The sequence below is a fragment of the Eptesicus fuscus genome, chromosome 15, assembly GCF_027574615.1.
Source record: "Eptesicus fuscus isolate TK198812 chromosome 15, DD_ASM_mEF_20220401, whole genome shotgun sequence".
NCBI lineage: Eukaryota > Metazoa > Chordata > Mammalia > Chiroptera > Vespertilionidae > Eptesicus > Eptesicus fuscus.
In genome coordinates, this window is record NC_072487.1 from 58877141 (window position 1) to 58903994 (window position 26854).

General features: G+C 49.0%; 1 long non-coding RNA gene across 1 annotated transcript in view; it reads left to right on the plus strand.

Annotated features, from left to right (window-relative positions):
* The window catches only part of LOC114231674 (uncharacterized), a 94301-nt gene extending 76033 nt beyond the window's left edge, over window positions 1–18268 (plus strand). Inside the window, exon 6 of the long non-coding RNA XR_008558309.1 lies at window positions 18245–18268. This is a non-coding gene — a long non-coding RNA (uncharacterized LOC114231674). The remainder of the gene's footprint in view (window positions 1–18244) is intronic.
* Window positions 18269–26854: the final 8586 nt, after the last annotated feature.

Sequence of the window (26854 nt, forward strand, 5' to 3'; positions counted from 1 at the left end):
GTAGGTTTTTCCGACCTTGGGCTCTGATGAATAATGCTGCTGTGAACATTCGTGTACACGTTTCTGTGTGGACATGTTTTCTTTTCTCTTGGGCATACACCTTCTCCTTGCTGTCTAACTCTCTTTTGCCAGCCAGCTCCAGAGGACTCTCATCTGAATGGGCGGAGCCTGGCCTCCTGGGAGGAGCTAATCTGCCTTCCCTCCCTTTCCACGGGCACCTACTCAGGCTTGGCCCTGCAAGGACTCCAGGAGTGCTGGAGGCTGGGGCAGCTGCAGCCTTTCCATCCAGGAGGCCAGGCAGCCATGCCGTCCTCCCAGCGTGGAGTCACCCCCTTTGGTTGCACCTCACCTTTCATCTTTATAGAGGGAGAACAAAGATCGAAACGCCTTGTCCCCAGACGAAAACAGACACAGCATTTTAATGATTAACATCATAATATTGTTATTGGCCTGCGCAGGCCTCCTGCTGTAAATGGGCAGTAACACCCCAGCTGCCGGCTCCCTCATGCTCTAAGCCCCAGGGTGAAGAATAATTCCGTAAAGATTCAGTGCTTCCTGGGAAAGTCCTGTCCATCCTAGCTGCTTCCGTGGAGAGCCTGCCTGGCATGTTCTGGGCAGTTCTAAACTATCTCCCATAAGCATGGGCCTCTTACCTGCCCCCAGGTGCTCTGCTGGGCACTTTTCATCAGTTAATTCATTTTTATCCCCTCAGCCATGCAGCAAAGCAGCTCTCACTACTCCAGTATACAGATGGGAAAACTGAAGCCAAAAAAAAAATTTTTTTTTTTTGCACATCAGAACATAGAACTTTATTTTTCCCCTCTCTCACATGAAACCATAACACACAGTTTGGAAAACGCAAAAATTAGTAATGCTGTCCTGAATAGCACATGAGAGTCTGTCAGGGAAAGTGACCAACAAGACAGGTCAAGAGAAAGTCTCCAGTCAGTCTCAGAAATCACTGGAAGTGGATGTCAAGATGGGTAACCAGGTGGGGGTCTACATGAAAAAACCAGCAACCAAGAGGCTGAGCATGTTGGGCCTTTTATGTTTCCAAGGCTGGACATGGGGTCACCTTGGCTACTGAAGGGGTCTCTTGGGTGGGATCAAGGCCAAATACCCGTAGTATTCAGAGTGTGGAGACCCTGAAAGGACCTGCCATCCTCCCAAGAGAGAGAGCCTGGCTCCAAGCAGGGCAGATCCTAAGAGTCGTCACACCATGGGCACCGGCCACATGAATGGACCCATAACTAAGACTGCCTCCGATGGAGTTGGCCAAGTAGGAATCCCATTCTTGCCACCACCACCTCAGCCATCATGGGGAGCAGCCATCGCCCCCACAGAGCTGTGAAAGGAGGAAACAACAGCCTTGCCTTTGCTGCTGCTTAGAGTGATTCCACTTCCATGAAAATCCATCAAGAGGGCCCTCTGGGCACATAAAGGTGCAGGCTCTGATCAACAGGTTGGAGAGAAAATAAGTTAAAATACTTAAAAGTTGAGAAGGTGTCACCAGAGTTGGGAACTGAAGGCTAGGTCGGAGTTTATTTCTTGTTTGTTGCTGGACAGTCTGCTTATAGTTTCCTTCATTGAAGCAGGCATTCTTCATATCACATACCTGGCCTTTTCTGGCAACAGCTGTTGAGATCAGGGATTGCCCTCAGACCTCAGGAAGGCTGATTCTTGGGTAGGCCAGTGACCACTGATTAGTGGCATGGCTTGCAAAAATGACCTCAGGTAATCAGATTCCCTTTTCAGGAAGTTAGACTTGGGGACAGACAGATGGATCTAGTTGGTGCTGGTGCTGCATTTGCAAAGTGGCAAGGTAGAGTTGAGGTTGGGAGGTCCTGGTGGCTGTGTGTGAGTGAAGGTATAGCAGCAGTAAGGCAGCAAGTAAGTAGAGGAAACCTGAGAGAAAAGGAGATTGGAGTAGGTCGGCAGAGAGAAGCTGAGCTGTCTCGAGTACAACAGAGACCACTGAGCAGTCCCATTATACGTCCCCCCTCTTCAAATGAGCTTGAATGACTCTTGGGTCTTGCAACCCAGAGTCTTGCCATAATAATCATCTATTCCAAAAACGTTTTCGGGCAGAGCAGAGCTTTTCCAGTTGGAGAAGGGGAAGAGGTCATGGTAGAACATCCTAGAAAAGGCCAAACTCTGAGGAGACGGGATGTTCCGTCTAGTTGGACTTAGAGACAGTGATGGGGCTGGTGAGTTCTAGGGAGGGTTTAAAAAGAAACCTTCACATTTTGTGGAAGTGAAATTGCAGTAGCAGTTAGTAAGTCAGTCGGCAAATCAGGATGCAGAAGACTGGCCCTTGTCAGGAATGAAGCCAACCATTTCCCTTTAATTCCTGGCTTCTCATCAGCAACATCTCTCATCCAAGGTGCTGGTCCCAGCTGAACTTTTGGCAATGGCGGAGCTAGAAGAAATGCTTAATTTGCTGCAAGTGCCCACCTTTCCTGCCCCCTCTTGCCAACACTCTCTCTGTTTTCAGGAGCTGAGAGACTTCATAGTTCTCATTTGTCATTGAACTCGAGTGTTTCCCTTTCCTGCCTCCTACCAGTGGTGTTGACCTTGGGCAAATGACTCAGTGTCTTTGAGTCTCATTCTCTGCACTTGTAAAACGGGAGTAATTATATCCACCCGGCTGAACTCTGGGGTGCCACTTTTCCAACTTGCTGTGGGAAAGCACTAGGGTTTAAAAAAAATCACTCAGTTTTCTCAATCTTTAATTTTCCGGTCCACCAGAGACTGATACCAGAACGCAGCTTGTGCCATTTGCAACCTGAGTTCAGCAACAACGTCCACACTGGTCTGGACCCTGTTCCATGGATGCGTCCTCTAATCATGTGCTTGAATGTCACAGCGACGCCAGAGTGTTCTGAAGATCCCTCACCACTCACCTTCATTTCTGTATTTATCTCGAACTGGAAACAAATAGTGTGTGGAGCAGGGGGCTTAGGAAATCCACTCGTCAGGGCAGAAAGAGCTTTACATGTATCGTGTGTGTGTGTGATCTGTGTTTATGGGGTTGTACTATGGTGCTGATCTGTTTCCTGAGCATTAACTCCTTCTTTAGCTTTTCCCATTACATTCCGGCACCGAATAATGTTTTCTGGTGGACTGTGGCTTTAGGCGCAGCGTGGGGACTGTGACTGTGGCTTTAGGCGCAGCGTGGGGACCCTGGACAGTCACGTGTCTGCATGCATGTCCGCAGGTTTTAGAGTCGGAGCTTGAGTCTTGGTTCTGCCACTTGCCAGCTGTGGATGTTGGGGGCGAGTTCTCTAATCACGCCTCGGCTTCCTCGTTTACAGCAGAGTGCCAGTGATACTTAGCTGGCGATTATTATGAGAATGAGATCTAGTATGTTAAAAAATGCCTTGTGTCTGGCAGGTACCCAATAAAGTGGCTCCCTTTGCCCTTGTCCCCGACGGTTGTATCCTCTGAGACCTGGAAGCCTTGGGAAGTGGCTCAAGCAGGCCATGACCAGTGGTGCCAGCCGGGCCATAAATCATCATGTCAGCACATCCCCACCTACTTTGCTGAGGCTCTAAGTGCAGCCAGCAGCCAACACCATGGGTGACCCAGTGCCAAAGTCCTTCCCTCCCGTAGCCTCTCTTCCTGAAGGGCCTCTGGATCCCAAACAGACTAGAACTTGAAAGGTCCCTTGATGAGTGGAAAATTTGCACAGGTGCTGTTGTTGCCTGCTCCCCCTCTTGTCTCTGCTAGCAGAACCTCGGTTTGGTCATGGAAGGTGTCCCCATCTCCAGCTCCAGGGTGAATTGTCATTCGTTTAACTAGGTACAGTGATCCCACTTTCCCTTGTCAACAATGGGATTCTAGGGTAGTCGTATCATCTACCGGGGCCTAAGAGATGTTAAGGGGAGCTGATGAGAGGTATCTAGAAAAGGTTACCTCAACTTTTCAAAATGGAAAACTAGAAGGTTCTATCTCTTTTCTGTCTCTGGATATTTTCATGTCCAGATGTGATGCCTGGAACCATGGCAGCCCTCTTGCCGCCATGAGGGAAGCCAGTCTGGGAATGAAGTTAATATATTGAGACAGGAAAAAAAAAAAAATCTGGGTCCTTGATAAAGTTATCAAATCAACCCGTAAGTCACTTTACCTCTAACCTTTATGTTGCTTGCATTGGGAGAAGCGGATTTGTAATCGTTATACTAACATTCTGTATCAAAATTCTCAAATAACATGTGAAGAAATGAATTTTTCTGGCATCCTGTAATGCTGGAGGCAGTGATGTTTGGGCAGTCCTGCTCACAGACTCTGCTCTCTTCCTGCAGGCTAGGAGATGGACTCACTCATGCTGTGTGTAAATACTGCCTTCAACAGAATCCATAGATATTAGGGTAACATTTTCTAGCCTCATGATGTAAACCACGAGTAAGAAAGGGCAGGGACAGAGTCCTTTGAATGTCATTGGAAGTTCAGGAGAAGGCTCACTAAGACGAGCTATGAAATGTTCCTACATCGTGTGGTCACTCTGAGAACAATAACATTCTCTACCTTTAGATAATTACACTGGGGACTTACCATAACAGGACGGAGAAGGTGGTTGTCTGATTCTCTGTTGTTGCATGACAGTGAGGTACTGTGGATCAAGTCCTCCCGTTCCTTCAATTGTTCCCAACTCCACTCCACTTTGATCTGGAGCTCTAGAACACAGCGGGCTTCAGGAGAGAATGGAGATGAACTAGGCTTCCCAAGCAAGTAGCCAGTAAGTGCTTGCAAACCATTTTGCAACCATAAGTGCCCTTTTGATGTGACATGAGAATAATTAAAAAAAAAATTGCCTCTCTTGAAGGATGCAGTGATTCATTTCTTTCTACACTCCTTTCTCCATTGAAGCTCTTTTCCCTGCACTCACTTAACAACAATGAAGGGAGAGTCAGCATCAACCAGATCAAGGGACAGAGTAATTGGAGGCCTGATTGAAGTTTTGTTCCTCATAATTCTTCCTGCTTGGTGATGATGATGATGATGACGATGATGATGATGATGATGATAGTGATGATGATGGTGATGGTGATGAAGTCTTCTGAGGGCTACTTTAGTCAAGGAAACTTTATAAGAACTATATAAGATAGATACGCTCATCATCGCCTTTTACATATGGGGAAACTGAGGCATAGAGGCACTAAACATTTTTCCCAAGGTCATATAGGTAGTGGTGGAGCCCATTCTCTTATCCTCAGAATACGAGGTCTCTCAGCACTTTGCTTTTATTGTAATTGTAGTGGTGTTACCATTATTATTACTACATTTTTGGGAACAAACATTTATTCCAGACCTGGGCCAGCCACTTCTAAATCTAGGATCCTGTTTAAATTTCACAACAGCACTGTACTTGGCATTATTCCTACAGCCCAGCCTTCTACAGCATTCTGTTCTGAATCTGATCATTTTGTATAGCTCCATGTTGCCCTTTATTGTTAAATCCACTTGTAAGGAAATAAAAAGCACTATTGAAAAAACAACCTGCGTTTGTACTCCCTCCACATCACCTGTTTATTTTTGCATCCTCCCTTCCTGTACTTATTCGTGTGTGTTTAGATTTTGATTACAGGTAAATACTCGTTTTTAAATATAGGTGTGATCCATACAATGTTGTATCCTTCCTTTACCACTTGACATTATTTGGGGATGCTTTTCTAAACCTTAATAATCACAAATTTCTCTCATTGCAGTAACCACCTTGTGGATATGCCAGTATTTCCTTAAAGACCCTTACTTTTGGACAGTTAGTTTGCAATCACTATCTGTATATTATTTACAAGATTTATTTTGAGTTGCCTTTTTGGAGTAATTATCAGGAGAGGGCTTGGCTTATTGTGTCAAAGGGTAGTCATCCTGTATTTATTGAGTACCTGTTGTGCTCCAGGCTGTGTTTAGGAGCTAGAGACACAACTGCAAATAGGACAGACACAGTCCCTATCCTCCTCAAGCTGACTCTCATTCCCCTGGGGGAGACAGAGACCAAAAGGATAAACAGATACTAGGACAGCGATGGACTGTGACAGTGCTGTGAAGGGCTAAGCAAAGTGATGGGACAGAAAAAACTTGGGGGGATCCATTTGGGTAGATTTCCTAGAAGCCACTCTGAGAAAGGGTCATGTGAGCTGCGACCTGGAGAATGAGGGTGACCCAGGTAGAAGGAGGGAGCATGTGCAAAGTGAGGTGCCTCCCCATACGAAGTGAGCTGGATATGTGAACGGTATACAATGCATAGATGCCACACATTTCAGTGTATTCAGTTGCTTCAGAAATTTGGATCCTGTTCAGTGGGACTCTTCACTCCTGCTCTCCTGACTTCCATGCGTTTCTCAGTTTCTACTTTTGTCCCTCCCCCCTCAACCAGTGTGCCACTCAGCAGCCAGCGTAATTGTGTGAGTGAGATGGTCACCAGCAGCTCACACTTGTGTCTTTACCGGTGGTTCTGGCTGAAGTCTTGTTTATTGGCTCTGGTGGGGTCACATGGTGGCCCGCTGGGGGTGGGGTGAGTGGGTGAGTTGATGGGAATGAGGAGAGGTAGAAGGCAGGGAATGGTCATTCAAGAATGATGGTTGTGCCCATTTCTGGGGCTGGGGTGTATATCGATGCCATTCAAACCCTGTGGAGTAAGAATAATGGAGGGCAATTATTCAGAGGAAAATGACATTCTGCTGCCAAGAGAAGGAGGTGGGATGCTGGGCAGGCAACACCAAAATGATCTACGTCTACATCTGTATTTACCTCTACAGGAAGATTCTTCTTTCTCACTCATCATACCCCAGCCATATTGGCCTCCTCCCCCATCCTGGCACCTGGACTTTTACCACCTCCGACACTTGGCACACACTTCCCTAAAGACTGGCTCATTCTCATCTGTAGCTCTGAGCTCAAATGATGCTTTCTCAGATGCTTCTCTAGCTGCCCATCCAAGTGGGCTCTCCTGATTATTTTCTATTCTATCACCTTGTTTCTCTCACTCACAGCACTCACCAGAGCCTACAATGACCTTGCTTATGTTTATTTACCCCCGTGGTTTCTATTTCTCCCACCAGTGTGTCAGGTTGCGGAGGAGAGGGACTGTGTCTGTCCTGTTTCTTGCTGTGTCTCTAGCTCCTCAAACACAGCCTGTAATATAACAGGTGCCCTTGACATATGTGTTGAGTAAAGGAATGAATGGATGGGCGTTGTAGTTTTCCAGTAATCCTGAATTGTGATGGAGTCACTGACTTGATTAGTATAGACTTAGACCAGGGGTCCCAGTCCATAGACCAGGAGCCGTCAGAGTTCAAGCTTTGACTGAAAAAGTCTCAGTTCTTCCTTAGCTTTGCTTCTTTCTACCTTGGATAAGCCGGCAGACCTTTCTGGGCTTTAGTTTCTTCTCCTGTGACATGGACACAAAGACTCTTACCTCTTGGTAGTGGGGTGAGAACCAAAAGTGATGTGGGATGTGGAGGGGCTTTGTAATTTGAAAAGTGTTATGCAAATGTCCGGTCTTATTATTGCCAATAGATTTCTGAGCTCTCTGGGTGCAGGATACTATGCCGCATCTGCTTTGAACCCCTTCCCCTCTCTCTTCCTTGTGTATCTAGTTTCTAGCTTTTATATATATCCTTATTCATTAATCAGTTTATTTGCCAAATAGTCACAGAGTAACTGTATTATCCTAGCCCCAGTGCTAGGTGCTGGGTTATGGTGGTGAACAAGCCTTACTTGGGGAGTCACAGGTGTGTGTTCATGTGTGTACATGTATGTCTGTGTGGTATGTGTATGTGGTGTGTGTGCACGTGTGTGTGTGTGCATGTGATGTGCGTACTGGGGAGAACGGGACAGGAATGAAGGACCTCTTTCCCACCATCAACCTTCATGTCTTCTCAGATATTGTTCTGCCTGTTTATTTACAAAAAGTGGGGCCCTCTGGCTTTCAGTGATACTTGTGAGTGTGAAGAACTGGCAGGTCATCAACAGTAATATATTTCTTTCAATTACAGAAAAAATTAGGCACAGAAATACAAACACCAGGAATGGAAGTCACTAGGTTTCTAAATTGGTCTGGACACAATGGCTTTCTTCCTCCTTATTTCTCCCCAGAGGCCTGGGGTATTGGGCAACTGCAGGCCAACCCATTCGGCTCTTCCTCATTTGGCCAGGACACTTGCTGAGCCTGAAGCCTTCTTCCAGAACTCGTCTTGTGAACAAACTGTCCACAGTCCTCGATTTCATCACCACCTCAGGGGCTCGGGACGCTCCACGTGTGCTTTTTAGCTGGCTGTTCCTTAATCTTCTGTACACTCTGTCTGTCCTCCAAGGGTCTGGGCCTGATAATTGTGGTTCAAAGCTCTAGAGGTTTTGTCAGATGTCACCTTAGCTTTCTGGTGAACACACAACGAATATGTGCCTCTCTGAGACTGGCACAGTCATCCTCATCGATAGTTTGGTAATGGCTTTTTGGGGAAGCGAGCTCTGTACTGGGGCCTCTCTGAAATCTGCATACATACACAAGACATTGATGGGAAAAAATAATACCTTCCCAAAGCAAGCTGAAGAGTGAACAAGAAAGAATGTTTTTACTTACCCTTGACCTGCTCTTCTCTGCCCACTCAGTTCACCCATAATCCATTTGGCAGCTGCCATTCAAGGCAGATGCTCTGCTTCTTTGGTTCATGAACACTTTTCAGAACATTAACTGCTTTGCCTCTGGTCTACATTTGTTCACTATGGGGCCTTTGGCTGCAGTTCCTATCTCTGATGGTTAATTTTATGTGTCAATTTGACCGGGCTAAGGAGTGCCGAGATAGCTGGTAAGACATTATTTCTGGGTGTGTCTGTGAGGGTGTCTATGAAAGAGATGAGCATTTGATCTCCTCCTATCTATCTCTCTACCCATATCCATATCTACAATCTATGTATCCTATGGGTCCTGTTTCTCTGGAGACCCTGCCTCATACATCTTTGATATTCGTCTTGCTCCTGCCCTTTATAATGACCAATTTATTTTAGATTATTCCAGCTTGGTCCTTGGCATTCCCTCAAGGCTTATCTTGAACTCCATCCGTTGGCCTCTAATAGGATTCCCCAGCTCCAGCAGTGCCCTCCAGGCTGCAGTCCTTAGTGGAGGCCAGTGTAGTTGGCTCATACTGGGCTTGGATGTCCACCATGAGCCCAGCTCTGGCTAGGCATTTTTTGGTGGCTTCTTGGATCTGGTTGGCTCACCATGAGGATACCTGGCTCTTCTGAGGGTTTCACTTTTCTGAAATTCCAGAGGGCTGGATCTCCCACCTCTCACCCCCAACAGGTGTTCAGCATGATATTGCCCGTGCTGGAGCAGTAAAACAATTTCTCAGTGCCATAAACTCCAGGGCTCATCTGCTGAAGGTCAGTGTGTTCAGAGATGTTTTTATAGCCAGTAAACATAGCTGCCACTTATGGTGGAGCACATTGGGCTGTAAATTATTTCGCCAATAGTACTAGTCCCTTATTTACAGAAAAACGGGGGAGAAGTTACACATCCACTCTGCATGGTGAGAAAATGCAGTTCTGGCTTTACCCATGGACTTTCTATCATTCTACTGATGAATTCTTTGTCCTCCCCTCCTCCCCCCATTCCCAGCCTGTTATTTAACATTGGAGTGTTGGCCTACAGGCCCAAGCTACATTCACCCAATCAGTCTTTTTCCCCTGCCATAACTGCAAGGCACTTGTTTGGCACAAGTTGGCTGTGTGAAGGGTAGTTCCTAGAACTACATCAATGACAACTAGTGAATTTTGGAAGTCATAGATATTTCATGCATTGGTGGGGAGGGCGCACGTGCCCTGTTTGGCTATGGGGTGACTTCTAGGAGCCCTGGTTAGTTCTACCATAGGCGAAGGCTAGTGCTCCTGCCCCGTAGCTGTGCAGAAGGAAAACCCCCATTCGCCTGCCAGCAAGTGTATTCTGCTGCCTGGCACCTTGTGCTTTTTTCCATCTGCTCTTCAAACTGGGTCTAGGCCACCAGAAACTTGGGTGGAGAAGGACTGACAAATTACAGATCGGGGAGCTGGTGTCTGGCAGCTCCCAGGGGTGTGGAAAGGAAGTCAGCCAGACACTCATTTGAAACCTGGGTTTGCTATGGCCCAGCTGAGTTCACTTGGGCACTTCACTTCTCCCTGGGCCTCAGTTTCTTCATCTATAAAATGGGTTCAGCAGGGTCCACCCCAGGGGAGAGGTGACATGACAGTGCCCGTGAAAGAGCCCAGAATATCGTATGTCATATGCAGAGCCACACAGACCACACTCAGCAAGCTGTCAAGGGCTCCTCAGTAGTTCCTCCTCCTCTCCCCATTGTGAGAACCCAAGGGGCTGGATGAGATCCCAGACACGGCCTCACAGCCCCTGTGCATATGGGCCTGGGCTCCATGTGAGCTGCCCTGGAACTTGGGAGGGCTCATGCATGGGCAGCTGGCCACCACCCATAGAGCTGTGCTTTGGTGGCTCCGCAAGAGCCGATCACAGGCCTCCCTGAGCTCCTTTGCTGTTACAGCTCTTCCCAATGGTTTGGGTTGAATTGAGTTAGGGGTTTGGGGAGAATCATTCTGGCCAATGGATGTGTCTTCCTGAACAGCTGACTTCTAACTCCCCCCTGACGGACACCAGGCGGAGAGGAATGGAGAACCACCAGGCTATCAAGAGGACAGCTGCTGGCCCTTCCGGCTGAATCAGCCTCAAAGTCCTGGTGGAAGGCGCCAGAGGCTTATAAAATACCAGGATGTTTCCTTAAGTGTTTGCAGTAAAGAGCTTTCCCCACTCCCTGATTTCCATCCAAGACTGGCTTGGGTCTGAGGCTCTCTCACTTCCCCTTCTTCCTGAACAAATGAATCGGATCCATTTGAGCTTCACTAGCTGGATCCCCCAACACACACAGAGGAAGAGAGAAACTCTGACCCGCCAGCCCCCACCACATCAGTGATACCATCTCACTGAATCCTGACAGCAGCCTCCACCCCAGACTGGAGTGGATAACCCTGGGAGCAAAGGGAATGGAGTCCCCATGAGGTGATCTGACCTGTGGGAGGTCATGCAGCTGGGAAGTGGCAGTCAGGACTGCAATCCAGGACTCTGGGCTCAAATCCCTGAACAACTTTGCCAGAGGCTAGGAAAACAGCCCAAACTGGGGGCTGTGAAGAAGGAAGGCAGAGTGGGTGAATGAGGAGGGTGGGGGAGAGGAAGAAAGGGGAAATACTTAAAAGTACCCAGTTATTGCCTCATTGAGGCAAATGAAGTGTGCTCATGTGAGAAAATTTTGAAACTTGGCTTTGAAGGCTTTATATTCTATAGGGCTCTGAGCTATGAGGTCTGTATGGTGAGAATTTTCTTAGCACACCCCACTTTCCCCAACCTCTAATTATAGACCTGGTTGTTGGGTCATGCTTTCCCACACAACTTGATCAGATTGATTGAAACAGCAGTTTTTTTCTATCCAACCACAAACTTATATATGCCATCCAGTAACGGGGGGGGGGGGGGGGGAGAGGGGGGCGGGGGATTCAGCGTAAGGGGTTGCGTGTTACCCACCCTCTGTCTGTTGTCTCAGTGCATCCTTTGGAGCCCCTGGGAGGGCAGTTGTTGCCACCCCCAAATGAGGAAGCAAGTGCAGAGAGTTTATGACAGTTGCCCAAGGTCAAATGACTGGCAATGGTGAAGCCAGACTTGGAGCTCAGCTTGGCCAGATTTTGGGACCCATTTTTCCACGGTCCCAGTCTGAGGGCCGTGTTCTATGAAAATGTGTTCACATGTATTCTCCAGTTCAACTGTCCCAATTACTAGGAATGCAGGAGTGTGCTCGTAGGGACCTATCTTATAGAGGGGAAACCAAGGCTCAAGGTCAAGTGCCTTGATGGAGCTCTCATGGCGATCATCTAGTGCCTGGTACAACTTTCACTTGAATTTTTTGGACTCTAACTGCCTGTTTTTTTTTCTTCTTCTTTCCATTTTAGTATGTTTAAAGAACAGAATCCCTCACCTTTCTTTTCTTTTTCATATATTTTATTGATTTTTTACAGAGAGGAAAGGAGAGGGATAGAGAGTTAGAAACATCGATGAGAGAGAAACATCGATCAGCTGCCTCCTGCACACCCCCTACTGGGGATGTGCCTGCAACCAAGGTACATGCCCTTGACCAGAATTGAACCTGGGACCCTTCATCCTGCGGGCCAACGCTCTATCCACTGAGCCAAACCAGTCAGGGCAGAATCCTTCACCTTTCTATCCTCCCTCCCTCCCTTCCTCCTTTCCTCCCTCCCTTCCTCCTTTCCTTCCTTCCTTCCTTCCTTCCTTCCTTCCTTCCTTCTTTCCTTCCTTCCTTCCTTCTTTCCTTCCTATCATCATCTTTTCAGTGCCAACTTTTACCAGGTCCTGTGCTAGGTCTAAGTATAGTACTATAGTGATGAAAACCTTTAGGAGCCTGCCGTGTGATAAAACCAACAATCAATTACATGACAAAATGCTGTAATAAGCCTGGCCGGCGTGGCTCAGTGGTTGAGTGTCGACCTATGAACCAGGAGATCACGGTTCAATTCCCAGTCAGAGCACATGGCCAGGTTTCAGGCTCGATTCCTAGTGTGGGGCGTGCAGGAGGCAGCCCATCAATGATTCTCTCTCATTATTGATGTTTCTATTTCTCCCTTTCCCTTCCTTTCTGAAATAATAAAATAAAATATATATATATTTATTTAAAAATATAGTGCAATAAGTGTGGCCAGAGAAACATGTAGGTGGGAGATTAATCTGCCCAGTTGGTTGGGGGAGGCAGGGATACTCTGCCCCTGCATGTCGAATACTTTGTTTTGAGGAGTGTGCTCTGCGTGTACTTTTCAAAATCTCCTCCTAATTGAATGAGGCACCTGCCTCTGTGGCATCCTTGTGGGCAGTGGTTGAGCAGGAAGTCATCCTCCATGTGAATTAGCTTAATTTGGTGAAAATGAAGTGAAAAGCTCTGTAATCTGGGGTGATGGAAATGCCAGGGAGCACAACGCTGTTCTTGCTGCAGAAGCTGATACTTGAATTGTGACTCTGGGCTCTGGCTGGTTACATAAGCCACCTCAGGTGAGCACTCGCCAGGGCTGGTCCCGCTGACAGGAGCTGGGCTGCCTGTTCTCATTAGGATCCCAGTGCATCTCTGTAACTGCCCAAACAGGTGGAGACAGGGCTCCTGATCTGGAGTTCACACGGCCTAGGAGGACTCTGGGTGGACGTCCCTGAATCCCTGAAACTGGGTGTAAAAATGTGTGTCTATGTATAGATGCAGTTCTCTGGGAGAAGGGCCGTGGCTTTCATCAGTTTCTCAGAGTGGTCTCTGAGCAAAACACCGGAAAGAACCGGGGATGTGGTTTTGGGTCCCTGCTCAAGCGGAGTTTTGATTCAGTAGGCCTGGGGGGAGGCCAGGACACTGTGCTTTGGTTAGTTTGTTTGGTTTTAGACTTCCAGGTGATTCCAATGCTCAGTCAGTCTTGGGAACCATTGAACTAGAGCCCTACTTGTCAAACCTCAGTGAGCACGAGGCTTCTGTGGGTCCTGAGAGCATGATTCTGATTCAGTAGGACTGGGATGGGGATGGAGATTCTACTTTCAACCAGCCTCGAGGTGATGCTGCTGCTGCATGAGCCACACCTTGAGTAGTAAGGATTTAAGGGCATGTATTGGTTTGGGTCAGTCAGGGGCCATTGATTAGATTCAAATCGCATCCAATTCCTCTGCTTGGGATCAAGGTGAATTACTCAAGCCACTTCGCTTTGAGGATCATAACTAGAAGGAAGTTCAGAGATTTCTTAGGGAGTGTTGAGTCCTTCACAGGCAAAAATTCGATTTCCAGCGGCAGTATGGGGAGAGGAAACAATAAGTCAAGGGTTAGATAGACTTAGGAATAAATCCTGGCCCCAATATTGATAATTTATGGGTGTCATTAGGGAGGATATCAGCTTAACAAAAACAGAAAGATTGACAAACAGTGGCTTAAATCAATAGGGGTTTAGCCCTAGCCGGTTTGGCGCAGTGGACAGAGTGTTGGCTCATGGACTGAAGGGTCCCAGGTTTGATTCTGGTCAAGGATACATACCTCGGTTGCAGGTTTGATCCCTGGCCCTGGTCGGGGCACATGCAGGAGGCAACCAATCGATGTGTCTCTTCAATAGCATCGAAGGAGAGCATCGATATTTCTCTCTCTCATTCTCTCTCCCCCTCTCTTCCTTCCCCTCTCTCCAAAAATCAATGGAAAAATATCCTAGGGTGAGGATTAACAACAACAACAACAACAAAACAACAACAACAACAACAAAAAGGTAAATCAATAGGGGTTTATGTTTCATACATAACCAGAAGACCTGTGGTAATGTTGATTCTGGTCAGCTGCCAGTCATCAAAGATGACCCAGGGTCATTTTGCTCCTCTGCTCAACATCTCCAGCATGTAGCTCTCATGGGGAAGAGAACACATCTCCCAGCATCTTGTCAGCATTCATAGCAGGAAGAAGCGGACTCTGGTTGGAATCATGTCGCCTAGCCCTCCCTAGCTGCGAGGAATGCTGGAAAAGGATTATGAACATTTCCAACCTCTCTTCTTGCAAGCAGCAAGAGAAGAGAGCTTTGAGAAATGCTACGGTATTGGGCCAGCTCACAATAGTACCTGCCACATCAGGCGATCCCAGGCAATTTACTGACTCTTTTGGAGCTTCAGGTTTTGCATTTGTAAAAGAGGAGAGTAAGTGTGGAGTGTGGTTCCCACACCAGCAGCAGCGGTATGGCCTGGAAACTTTAGTCCCACCCCAGACCTATGAATCAGAAGCTCGCAGGGTGGAGTCCAGCAATCTGGGTTTGAACAAGCCCTCCAGGTATTTCTGATGCACACTCAAGTTTGAGAACCATTGCCTTCAAGATTTCTGGGAAGACTAAGCGAGATTATTACTTAAGGCATTTGACACAGAGAATGTTCATAACTTGTAGCCTGGGAGTTTCACATCTCAGACCAAAACAAACGGATGGAGTCCATTTCTTGGAATGCTGACTTGGAATAAGAAGTTTAGAAAACATCCAATAAAGAATTTCTAAGGTTTGTTCTGACGGGTGATGTCAACCCTCTAAATCCCTGGGATCCTTTTGAGGATCTGTTGACTAAGGGCACTAGGAAAAGGCTACTGAGCTGAAAAAAGTTGGAGTCCGCTATTCCTTCATTTTTCAAAAACAATAACTTTATTGAGATGTAATTCAAACACAGTGAGAGTTACCCTTTAGAAGTGAACAGTTCAGTGACTTGCAGTGTGTTCACTGAGTTGTGCAACCATCGCCACTATCAGATTTCAGATCTTTTTAATCACCCCCCAAAGAAACCTCGTACCCATTAGCAATTGCTCCCCATCCCCTCCTCCCCGACAGCCTCTCGGCAACCACTGATCTAGTTCCTGTTTCTAAGGATTTCCTTTATCTATATATCTTCCCATTTATTTATTTTTTACTGACTTGTTTACTAGGAAAAAAAATTCCAAGATGAATGCTGACATCATTGAAGAAAATATCAAAATTCTGAGGCCAAAGTTTCAACATGAGTTCATCCTGTGATATGGCTGCCAGGGGGAACAATAATAACAATGATGATACTGTTGACTGTTGTTGACAAAGGTGACTCTGCTGTTCTCCTGGGAATCACAACCGCTGGGTGAATTACTGAACGTCTATGGCTTCAGTCTCTTCAGCAAGGTGGGGGCTGACCTTCCCGAATGATCTCTGAGGACCCCTGGTTCTAAATTGCTGTTTTGTGCTCGAGTCAACCAGAAGCTCTGCCCACAGCTCTGGGTCCGGAACTGACCAACTAGTGGACATCCGCCAAAGTGGAAATAGATGGCCAGGTGGGGAGGGGCCTGAAGCCTGGGCAGATGAAACCGGGATGTTACTTAGAAGGAAGGAAGGGGATGGAGGCATAAGAGCCCTGCCTGGAAGTCTCATATCCTGGGTGAGGAGGCAGATGGGTTCTATGGGGCTCAAGGGGCAGAAGCACAACTAATGAAAGAAGTTTCCGATCAACACAAGGGAAACCCTGCAGTAGTCAGAGATAATCTAATATGGAATGGGTTCTTCTGACTGGTAGTGAGTCCCCCTGCCACAGGAGGGGTGCTTTTAGAAGGGCGATTCAAGCATCCAAAGGGGGTTGAACTAGAGGGTCTCTCAAGATTTTGCCAAAAATGTGATGTTGCAAATTTCGAAAACTCTGAGATCAAAGTAAAGTAAATGTGCGTAAAAAAATCCTTCCCTTTTTCCTGCTTTCAGGGACAACACCCTCGGACAAAAAAATGCAGGTTTTATTTGTAACTGTTGCTCAACTCCTCTTTAACTGGAGTCTTGCTTTGCATATAGGGGATTTGTCTAGGGATGTGTGAAAAAAAACGACTTTTTTTTGTTGACATTCTTTCATCACTGAGGCAGAAATGGCGCCTGTCTCAGTGTCACCGGAGAGAAGCATGTAGACAGCACACGCTGTCCTGGGACCAGGGGCCTTCATGGTGGCCTCAGGAGGGTGGGGGTCCTCGCTGGGGTAGCCAAGGAGGTTTTTGCAGCACAGAAGTTTGAGGTGAGCCCTGAAAGAAATGAAGAGTCCCCCTTGAAGGCAAGGGCCGAGCCACGTGGCTGGAGCTCCTGTTAGCAGATTCCCTACCAGTTTCCTTGGAATCCAGTCCTGATAAGAAAGATGACAATGGCTGAATTTATCAAACGCTGAGTCCGGACAGCCCCTGTTTAAGCACTAATTTGTTTTATCTCGCTGAATTGTCACATCAACCCTATGAGAAAGGCATCATCATTATCATTATTATTATTAATTGATTGATTGATTGTTAATCCTCACCTGAGGATAGTTTTTCCTTTGCTTTTCAGAGAGAGAGAGAGAGAGAGAGAGAGAGAGAGAGAGGTCAGAAAGACACATTGACCCATTGCCTCCCGAATACACCCCACCAGGGGGCAGGGAGTGAACCCAGGCACATGCCCTTGACTGGGAATCAAACCCATGACCCTTTAGTGTGCGGGCTGACGTTCCAACCACTGAGTCACATAGCGAGGGCTATTATTATTATTATTATTATTATTATTATTATTATCTCTAATTCACCTGGGTGGGAACTGAGCCATGAACTGGCTAAATAGTTACATAGGGACAAACAACGTTGGGCAGAAGGATGGGCCAGGGGACTTAGGAAGGCGTCATCGAGGTGACAGTGGACTGGCCTCCAGGGATGAGTGGATGGTGGTCAGGGGTAGAGCAGACATTGCCAGTGGAGGATGGAGCATGCGCTGTGCCACAGTATGCAGGGCCGAGGAGTGGGAGATGTTGGCCTTTCCACGTGCCCAGCCCTGGCCCTGTGCAGGCGGTGAGGAGTGGGCGGGAGATGCCCACCCACAGAGGACAGACCAATCCTTGAAGGACTTGTAGGTCCTGCTCTATGCAGCCTGATTTTGCCCCTAATACAAGCACTGAGGACTCACTCAAGAAAGTCTCTTTCAGGAAGTGGGCTTTCCCATGATCTGTCCTGTCCCCCTGCTCCCCCTATTGATCCTCCCCACCACCTTCTCCTAACAAGTGAGTAGCTGTGCCTCTAGCAGCTTCGGGAGTCATCAGGGAGGCCCGTCTCACCTGATCTGTCCTAAGAAACTTCCAAGGCAAGGCCTTTAGAATCTGGTGCCCTGTCGCTACAAGGCGCGTCTCCTTCCTGCAGGGCTGCCCAACCCTCGCGGGGGGAGATTCGACTCCAACTCAGCTTTCGCAACCACACACGATGCCAAGACTGGACTGCATAGCAGAGTGGTCTTCCTTTGTGGCCCAACAAGAAGTGTGGTGCTGTAGCTCCTGAAGCTGGTTCATAGAAAGCCCCGCTCCCCACTCACTGTCTGTCCCTGTGCCTTGGCCGGTAGCTGGTGGAGCAGAGGCAGTTAAGGCTTTGGCGCCAGAGGGACTCAAATCTGGTTGCTGGTGTAGCTCTGTCTAGCTGTGTGGCTTTGGGTGAGAAACCAGGAAAAAAGTACTGGTTTTGTGAGGGTAGAGATTATAGAAAGCATAGACGGACGGGAGCTGTTCAGAGTTTTATTCTTCGTGTTGCATTATTTCTCTTAGCAGAGCCATCACCAAGGTATTTCAAGGAAGCAGCCCCTTCCTAAGGCCCCAGAGTGTGAGCAGAGTTCATGATGGTCCCCCTGGCAGTTGGGTTCACCCAGTTTTTTTCTGCAGACAAATGTTTGGACTGAACTTCACCCTTTGCACAACAAGGAAACGTGTTTTAAAGGCCTCACTTGTCAAAAAAGACTTATAAAATGGATTTAACGAGACTTCTGGACACAGCGGCAGCTATTGGATTGGCTGCTCTGGTGAGTAAGACTGGGACTCAGCCTCCAAGGCTGTCACCAGGCTGCACCCACACCTGGGCCGCCCCGTCCTGGCCAGGTCACGTGTTCCCTGCCCATGCCTCCTTGTACTTTCCGGATAAAGTGCTTACCTGGATATTGCTCTCAGATGATGACTGTTCAATGCCCTGCAAATATAAACCTGGGCTGCAAAGTCATGCTCAAGAGAAGTCCAGAAAAATCTCTAGCTCCATGTTAGAGTCAGCGTCTTCTGAACAGAGGCAAAGCAGCAGAGTCTTTCTAGGCCAACCCTTCACTTTTTTACACGAGGGGACTGAGGCTCAGAAAGGGGGAGGTGCTTGTCTATTATGCATCTCTTACAAGAAGAAGAAAGTAGGTAAGGCATAGGACAGGGTTTTATGATGCTGGGTGGGAGCGTTTAGACTCTTTCCCCCTCCTATTCCTTCATTTTTTCCATAGAGAGCAGTTTATCCTCCTGGTACCAAATGATGTAGGTAGCATATCCCATTTCACAGAAACATCAAACAAGTCCCAGTACTACCGACTCCCGCCTACCTGAGCTCAGCTCCTCAAAAGTCAAGTCTGGGTCTTAAGCCCTGTGCCCCCTTTCACTGTTGGGGACGCTTGGACTTCAAAAGGAGGGAGTTTGGGGGTGTGTGCCTCCTTTGGGACCAAGAGGCTGAGGATGGATGTTTTCCTGTTGAATGGGCAACCCTAGGCTGACCTCCTGATTCTCGTCCTTATCAACTTGCTCCTTGGCCCTTTTCCTGGTACATAGTAGGTGCTCAATAAATAGTTGCCCCATGCATGCATGCATGAATGAACTGCATTGTGTGTTGCTCTGTGTGACCCTGCTAGCTCCTCATTTGGACGTTGGCTCCTGGTTCTCAGGGACCAGGCCTTCTCTTTCCTGCTGCCCTGTGGGGCCTGGCCCGGTGCCCCGGCTGGAGAAGGCATTCCAGGGGTGCACACTGAACAAGTGCCTACGTGGGTGTCTCTCCAGGCTGCGGGTGCTGAATCACCCAGCTGGCCTGGCGCGGTACACAGATTCGGGCCCTGCCTTTGGAAACGTCCTTGTAAAGGCGCTCCGTGGTTTTGATCTTGCAGCCCCTGACCCCTGCAGCACAGCCCCTGTCGTTTATGAATGGACTCAGCAGGCTGAGGGCATCCTAGAGGCCTGCGACCTCACTGGCGGAGAACTGGAGACGGGAGGGGCGGGGGCATGGGAGTCACTGCAGGCCAGGGGAGATGGCCCTCCGTCAGGAGGAAGGGGTGACACGGCCTGTGGGCAGTGCTCGCCACACAAGAGCTCACGGGCCCCGAGGACACGGGGTGCTCACCCCGCTGCATCTGTTTTGCTGACATGAATGAAAATCGGTTAGTGATAACTGGATTCAGTTGGAAGGATTTGCAGCATCACCCTTCCCCCAAACCTTTAGCAAGTGTAACATTAGCAAGAGAGAAGTTTCTGATTTTGTTTTCCATGTAAGAAGTCAGAGTTCGTTCAGTCCGGGGTTGGCATGTGACATGGTCGGGGAGACAGGCCCCCGTCTCGTTGCTATTCTCAAGATCACCTGCTGGCCCAAGATGCCAGCTGGAACTCCAGCCGTCGCATCTGCATCCGGAAAGTGGGAAGGAAGAGAGGACAAGCACCCTTCCTGGAAATTGCGGACACCGTTCCAATTATAGCTCGTTGATCAGCACTTAGTCACGGGCCCAGGGTGGCAGGAGGAGAGGCTGCCATTTATTCCGGGTGGCCGTGTCCTCAGCTATGAGAAAGGGGTCTTATCACTTCGAGAGAAGAGAGAGTGGATATTGGCGGGGAACTAGAGTTGGTAGCACAAACGTGAGCTTCCCTACCTTCTATTCCACCTTCCACGCCTCTGGGCCCGAGGAGGCAGATTTGATTGCCAATTTAATGGTAAGGAACATGAGACTCAGAGAAGTGAGTGGCTTGCTCAGGCCGCAGCACTGGATATCAGAGGAGCTGGGGTTTGCATTCAGACCTGTCTGGACTATAAAACCCGAGTTGTTCACGGGTCCTGCCTTTCGGCTGAAGTGATGTTCTGCTCTGAGCAGGAAGTGTGTCAGAGCCCGAAGAACACAGGAAAACGGCCATTCATCTGCGCGCTCACTCAGCCATTATTTACCTGTGAGCCCACTGTGCGCCATTCATCCTCTGCCAAGCGGGCGTCTGTTAGCTTCCTGACTCCTCTTCCCTTACTCGCCCCTGTGTGCCCTGCACTCCTGCAGGGAACGGCTCAGAGGGGATGCCCCTACATTCTTGCTGAATGAATGTGTTAACTAGTGAAGCGAATTCACTGGGCCACTTATTACCCTGGGCGTTCCCAGGACTCTCGTCTATGTGTCCTGAGGAGCCAGCCCATTCTACTCTCATCAGGCACACAGAGGCTTCGGAACCCGCCTCTCCCACTGTCCAGACCTCACCCAGCCCCTCGGCGCCAGCTGCCCTGCTAGACCCTGGCAGTCTAAGAGGGGGAAGGTGGGGGTAGTTTTGAGAGCAACAGTGAACCCTGCGCTTTTCTAAGTGCATAGTTACTCCAAGTCTGCTTAATCCCCAAACAACTTTTTTTAGGTCACGGTATTCCCATTTTACAGGTGGGGAGACTGAGGCTCAGCACGTGAATGTGATTTTCCAAAGATCACACGGCTCAGTGGTGAAGATGGGAAGCCAGCCTGGCTTGTTGGACTCCAAGTCTTTTATCTGTGCATCACCTTTCAGATCTTTACAGATTTGACAAGTCAGTCATTGGAATTGGTGCTTAGCATTACCCATGGCATCACAGAACCAGGAGCTGCACAAATGTGGATAGAAAGCTCTGGCCACATGTTACCCAGGCACCCCTCTCTTTGGCTCCTATCCCCCCAATGCCTCCCCCCACTTTCTGTTCAGCTTCCTGAACTCCTGCTCGGGTTCTCTCAGCAGGCTCTGCTCTGTCACTCTCTGCAGTGAGGTTCCCAGGCTTTCAGCCCGGGTGCTCACGCTCCCCCCTCCACCAGGGCCTTTCCTTGTGCCAGACCTTCCCCATTTGCCAGGGCCTGTGTGAGAGGGAGGCCCCGAACCTGGGAGCCTGTGTGAGGCCGCAGTGAACCCGCCAGGCTAGGAAGGAAGGCTTCCCTGGCCCCAGCCTAAGGCCAGATCTCAGGGGCCCAGGGAGTCATGGGTCATGACCCGCCCAGCACACTTCAGACCTCAGCACACACGTCAGGGACAGCCGTCAAGCCGCGGGGTTGCCCTGCGTGGTTGCACAGGGCTTTTCCGTCACGTCTTTGATTGCTTCTGGCCCCTGTCAGTCCCAGAAGGGCGGCTCATAGTGAACTCATTTCACAGCTCAGCGAGAGGAGGCCCGGTCATGTCCATGGCAGGCTCTGGACCCGGAAAGCCAGGTCCGGTCCAACGGGGGTTTCAGGTCTCCTCTGGGCTGCTTAGCTCTCCTGTTCACACACTCTCAGAAGTCCTTCCTGCCAGACCCCTTTCTATCCACACACCCTCCTCCCGTCTCCTGGGCTGGGGCACGCTGCTTGCTTTCTTTCCCTGGCGATCACCGTGCTTGCTCACCCCTAGGGCCTTTGCTCCTGCTATTCCCCTGCCCAGAAGGCTCTTCCCCCCTCTCCAGGTACCTGGCTCCTTGTCACTCAGATCTCAGCCTAATGACCTTTTTTCCGGAGGCCTCCCCTGGGGACTCAGTATAGGAACCAGCTAGGCCCTCTCGACCACAGCATGCGTCTTTTCAGTGTTTTTATTTTGTTTTGTTTTATTGTCTGCCCCTCTCTCCCTTCCCCCTGTATAATATGAGAACAAGGTCTCGGGAAGGCAGGATGCTAGAACAGTGGCTCAGAGCAGGGGCTGGCAAACCTGTTCTGTAGAAGGCTAGATGGTAAAGATATTAGGCTTTGAGAGGCCATACTGTCTATGCTGCAAGCACTCAGCTCTGCCATCATCGTGTGAAAGCCGCCACAGACAGTATAAATGGATGGGCATGGCTATGCGCCAATAAAACTTTATTCATAAAAACCAGTGGCGGGCCGTAGACCATAGTTCGCAGACCCCTGGTTCAGAACATGGGTTGGTTTGAATCGGCTGAGCCATGTTTGAATCCTGCCTCTGCCTCTCCTTATCTGGGAGTCCTGGGCAAGTCCCTCCCTTTCTTTGTGCCTCAGTTTCCCCATCTCATCTGTATGCTGGAGATAATGAGAGCACACTACACATATCTGGCTTGTTTTGTTGCTCAATCTCCAGCCTCGAGAGAGGTGCCTGCACAGAGCAGGGACTCGGCATAGATGTGTATTTGTTAAACAAATGAATGGTTGGACACCTACTGGGTACCAGGCCTTGTGCTGGGCTCAGCGGAGATGCTGATGAACTAGAATGGGTTGGGCTCACTGCCCTCACCGTGCTCAGAATGTCAAGTCTGTGGCAAAATGGTTGTTACAGAAGGGGTAGCAAATGCTATATCCCTTGGCAGGTGGTATCGATGAGGGAAGAAAGGAGTGGTGGGGGAAGTGGAAAACGGAGGCATGCATGTCTCCTCTAAGTTGCAGCCATGGGCTGTGGAGGTCCAACTTGCAAACCTTCTGATTATTCAGGGAAGTTGGACATTTGTGCTTGTAGGTGTAGCCTTACAATTAATAACTGACTTGATAGAGTGAAAAGAAACCAAACCCAAACAACTACCAATGAGCCAAATGGACACAATTGCAGGTTGGATTCAGCCACCCCCTTCTCACAAGCCCATTTTATGGATAAAGACATCGAGGGTCAGGGAGGTCCAGCAGCTTGCCCACAGGCACATAGCTAGCATGGAGAGGCTCTGGGGTTCGAACCCAGGTTCAGCGGACTCCCAAACTGCGGGTTCTATGCCAGTAGCTCTAATTGCCATTGAGTGAAGAGGCAAGGGTGGCTTGGGAGGTCTGTATTGGTGGCTGGGAGCTCAGCAGCCCTTAGGACCATAGGGTCAGGCATTTCCAGCGTTGAGGGTTGATTGCAGGACCTCAAAAGCCAGTCAGAACCCTGCTCCTTGACCCTCCAGGATGCCCCTTCACATGTGACAGGCTTGGCTTCAGTGTCCAGTCCCCTGCAGCAGAGGAGCCTGGGCCTCAAGCCCCCTTTGCCCGTCACCCTAGATGACCCAGGAGGGGGAGGATGGAGGGAGGCCTGAAGATATGACTTCCTCCCTCAGTGAGGTCTGGTGGAGAGGACAGTGTTTGGAGCCTGACAGACCTGGATTGGAATTCTAGCTCTGCAGCCTGTCACCTGCTGGGTGACCTTGGATCAGCTCCTTCACCTCTCTGAGCCCCAGTTTCCTTGTCTTTGAAGCAGGTGCAAGAGTCTTTTTTTTTTTTTTTTTTTTGCAGAGATAATGTATGCACTGTGGTGGCACATGGCTAGAATGCTGTGGTTATACACGAGTGGCAGGTCCCTTCTTCTCCTCCTCCTCCTCCTCGTCCTCCTCCTCCTCCTCTTCTTCCTCCTCCTCCTTCTTCTCCTCCTGTCCTCTGCTGCTCCCCGCCTGGCCGGCCCCTGCTGCGGCTCTCTCGCCTAGATGCTGAGAGGAGTTTGTGGAACCTGGGTGGGTCTCTGCCCCTGCATCCCCTCGCCCCAGTGCCAGGGCTGCAAGGGAAGGGTTTGGGCATAAATTACGCCCATCTGTTCCTTCCCTGCTGAGGGAGGGGAGGAGGGGAAGCACATGGGCCTTGGTGGATGTTGCACTTTCCATGTGCAGCTGTCAGGAACAATGGAAGGGAAGAATGCGAGCTCAGCGAGGAGTCCACCCCACCCTGCCTCCCTGCCCCAACCAGGGATCGCAGGAACCCAGTTCTCTGAGGACTCAGCTTCTGGAGAAGAGAGACCCTCCTCATGCCAGCCTAGACTGCCCTCATGGCTACCCATGTGTGTCTTCAGATTCGTCATTATTCATTCATAACATTGTCCATTCATTTATTTATCCCACAAATGTTTCCTGAGCACATACATACTATGGGCCAGCCAAGGCTGTGGGCTAAGAATTGAGACCAGTGTCTTGCCTTTGACAAGCTCCCCATTTGCTGGGAGGGACAGCGTGGTAACCGTCCAGCTTTGAGTGCAGTGGTGGAGGCGTGTGCACCGGGCAGTACAAATACAGAGGAGGAAAGGCCTCCCAGGGTCATCCTTTTGGTCCCAGGGAGTTACTATGGACAAAGGGAAAGTACCCAACATCCTGGGAGCAGGGGGTGCTTGGCAGAGCAGGGCACTAGGAGGTGTATTGTAGGGAGTGGAAACGAGCCCTTCTCTTTCCTCTGTCTTTCAGTTCTCTACGGGATCCTCCCCATCAGTGTTTAACCATGTCCAGGTCTCTCATCTTAGAGAAAACCATCCTTCCTCCTGATGTCTCTCTCCAGTTCCTGCCCATCCATTTCCTTCCCAGACAAATTCACTACGTAAATTTCCTATGCTGTACATACTGTCTCATTTCCTTCCCTCCCACTCACTCCTCATTCTACCTCTACCCTCATTGCTTCACTCAGACTCCTCGGAGAAGGTCACCGTGACCTCTGCGTCCCCAAGTCGGTAGGAATTTCCCAGTCACTGTATTTGACTTCCAGTGGCATTGGATATGGGGGATCACCCTACCATGCTAGACACACGTGCTTCTCGTGCTTTGAGACAAGAGACTCTGGGTTTTCGCCCTATATCCTTGGCTGCTCTTTCTCAGCCTCCTGTTTTGGGCTAACACTCTCTAGACTACCAGATCTTTAAATATTGGAATTCCTCAGGCTGGGATGTGGCTCCTCCTGTCAGCTTTATTTTCCTTTAGCTCTAGGTTGCCCAATCCACTCCCAAAATTTGATTACCACCTCTATGCTGAGAGCTCCCAAACTTACATCTTTCTGCAAAGACCTCTAGCTTCAGACCATAGACCCAAGAGCGTATCTTGCAGCTCCGCTTGGATATTGCCCTAACTTCCCAAACTTAACGGCTGAATTTGATACCCTCCTTACTATCCTGGTCCCTTTCAGGTAGTAGCTCCATCACACACCCAGCAGTTCCGACCAGAGACTTGGGTGCCACCCTTGGTCACTCTTCTTCATCATCTCCCCTCATCTTAACACTGTAAGTCCTGCATTCTAGAAACCCCTGGGATGGTTGATCACTTTACTAAAATACAAAGTTAAAACTCCAAATCTCTACCACAACACAAAAGGCCCCATGTAATCTGACCGCTGAGTAGCCTCATCTTGCCCCCGTCTCTACTCGCTCTTGGGGTTCCAGACTATACTCCTTCATCACTCAGATCTATTTGTGCATTCCACTGTTTCCTGCATCTGGAACATTCCTCCTCTTAACCCCTTTTCACCCTTACAATATCAGATTCAATATTTCATACTTTGCTCAGAGGAGCCATGTTTTGACACCCCCAGAGTAGATAAAACTGTTGCCCATTATACCTTTCTCACAACTCCTTCCTAGTAGTAATAACATGAGTAGTCAACACCCATCTTCTCATCAAGAATGTAAGTTGCACATCAGCAGGGACTGCGTTTATTTCTATTTTCCACTGAGCCCTAGTGTGAGATGAGCAGGTTGCCCGGGTGCATCTGAACTCACAGGCAGCAGCCTGTCTGTGAAGCTTTGGTTGGGGGGAGACAGGCAGATGCATGCTCTGGAGAGAATGTTTTGGTGGCTCTGTAGAGCATGGACTGGAGAACATATGTCCATTTAGGGAGACTGGTTAGAAGGCCCTTGGGGCATTTTAGATGGCATGAACTTATGAGTGAGTTGGACTGGGGAGGCTATAGCCTTATGAAGTTGACTCTTCTTGGCTTAGAAACTGACTGCATATGGACAGTGATGAAGCTGGAAGAATTGAAGATGTCTACCAGGTTGGCGGTTTGGATGTTTGGGTGAAGGTCACATGGTTAGGCATGATAAATTCTGTTGTGACCATGGTAAACACTGGAATCAGTTAGTGTGGCTGTTGTGATTTCTTGTATGTCTGGTCCCCATATTTTTGTTAAAACTATGTTTCCTTGTCTGGCCAGTGTGGCTCAGTGGTTGAGTGTCGATCTATGAACCAGGAGATCATGGTTTGATTCCTGGTCAGGGCACATGCCCAGGTTGCGGGCTTGATCCCCAGTGGGGTACATGCGGGAGGCAGCCTATCAATGATTCTCTCTCATCATTGATGTTTCTATCTCTCTCCCTCTCTGAAATTAATAAAAATATATTAAAAAACAACACTGCATTTCCTTGCACCCTCCTTGGATCCATTTTACACATGCCCCTGCCCCCCCCCCCCAACTCTACCCCCACCTCCTAGTTCCTGGTAGGAATGAATAGGAGTCCTGTATGGTGAGTCAAGGAGAGTGATACATCTGTAGGACTCATGGAGTACTTTAGTCCAAACAGATGGATGGAACTCTGGGCTGGCAGTTAAATGTCTGGGTTCCATTCTCAGTATAGTGCCTCACCAGCGCT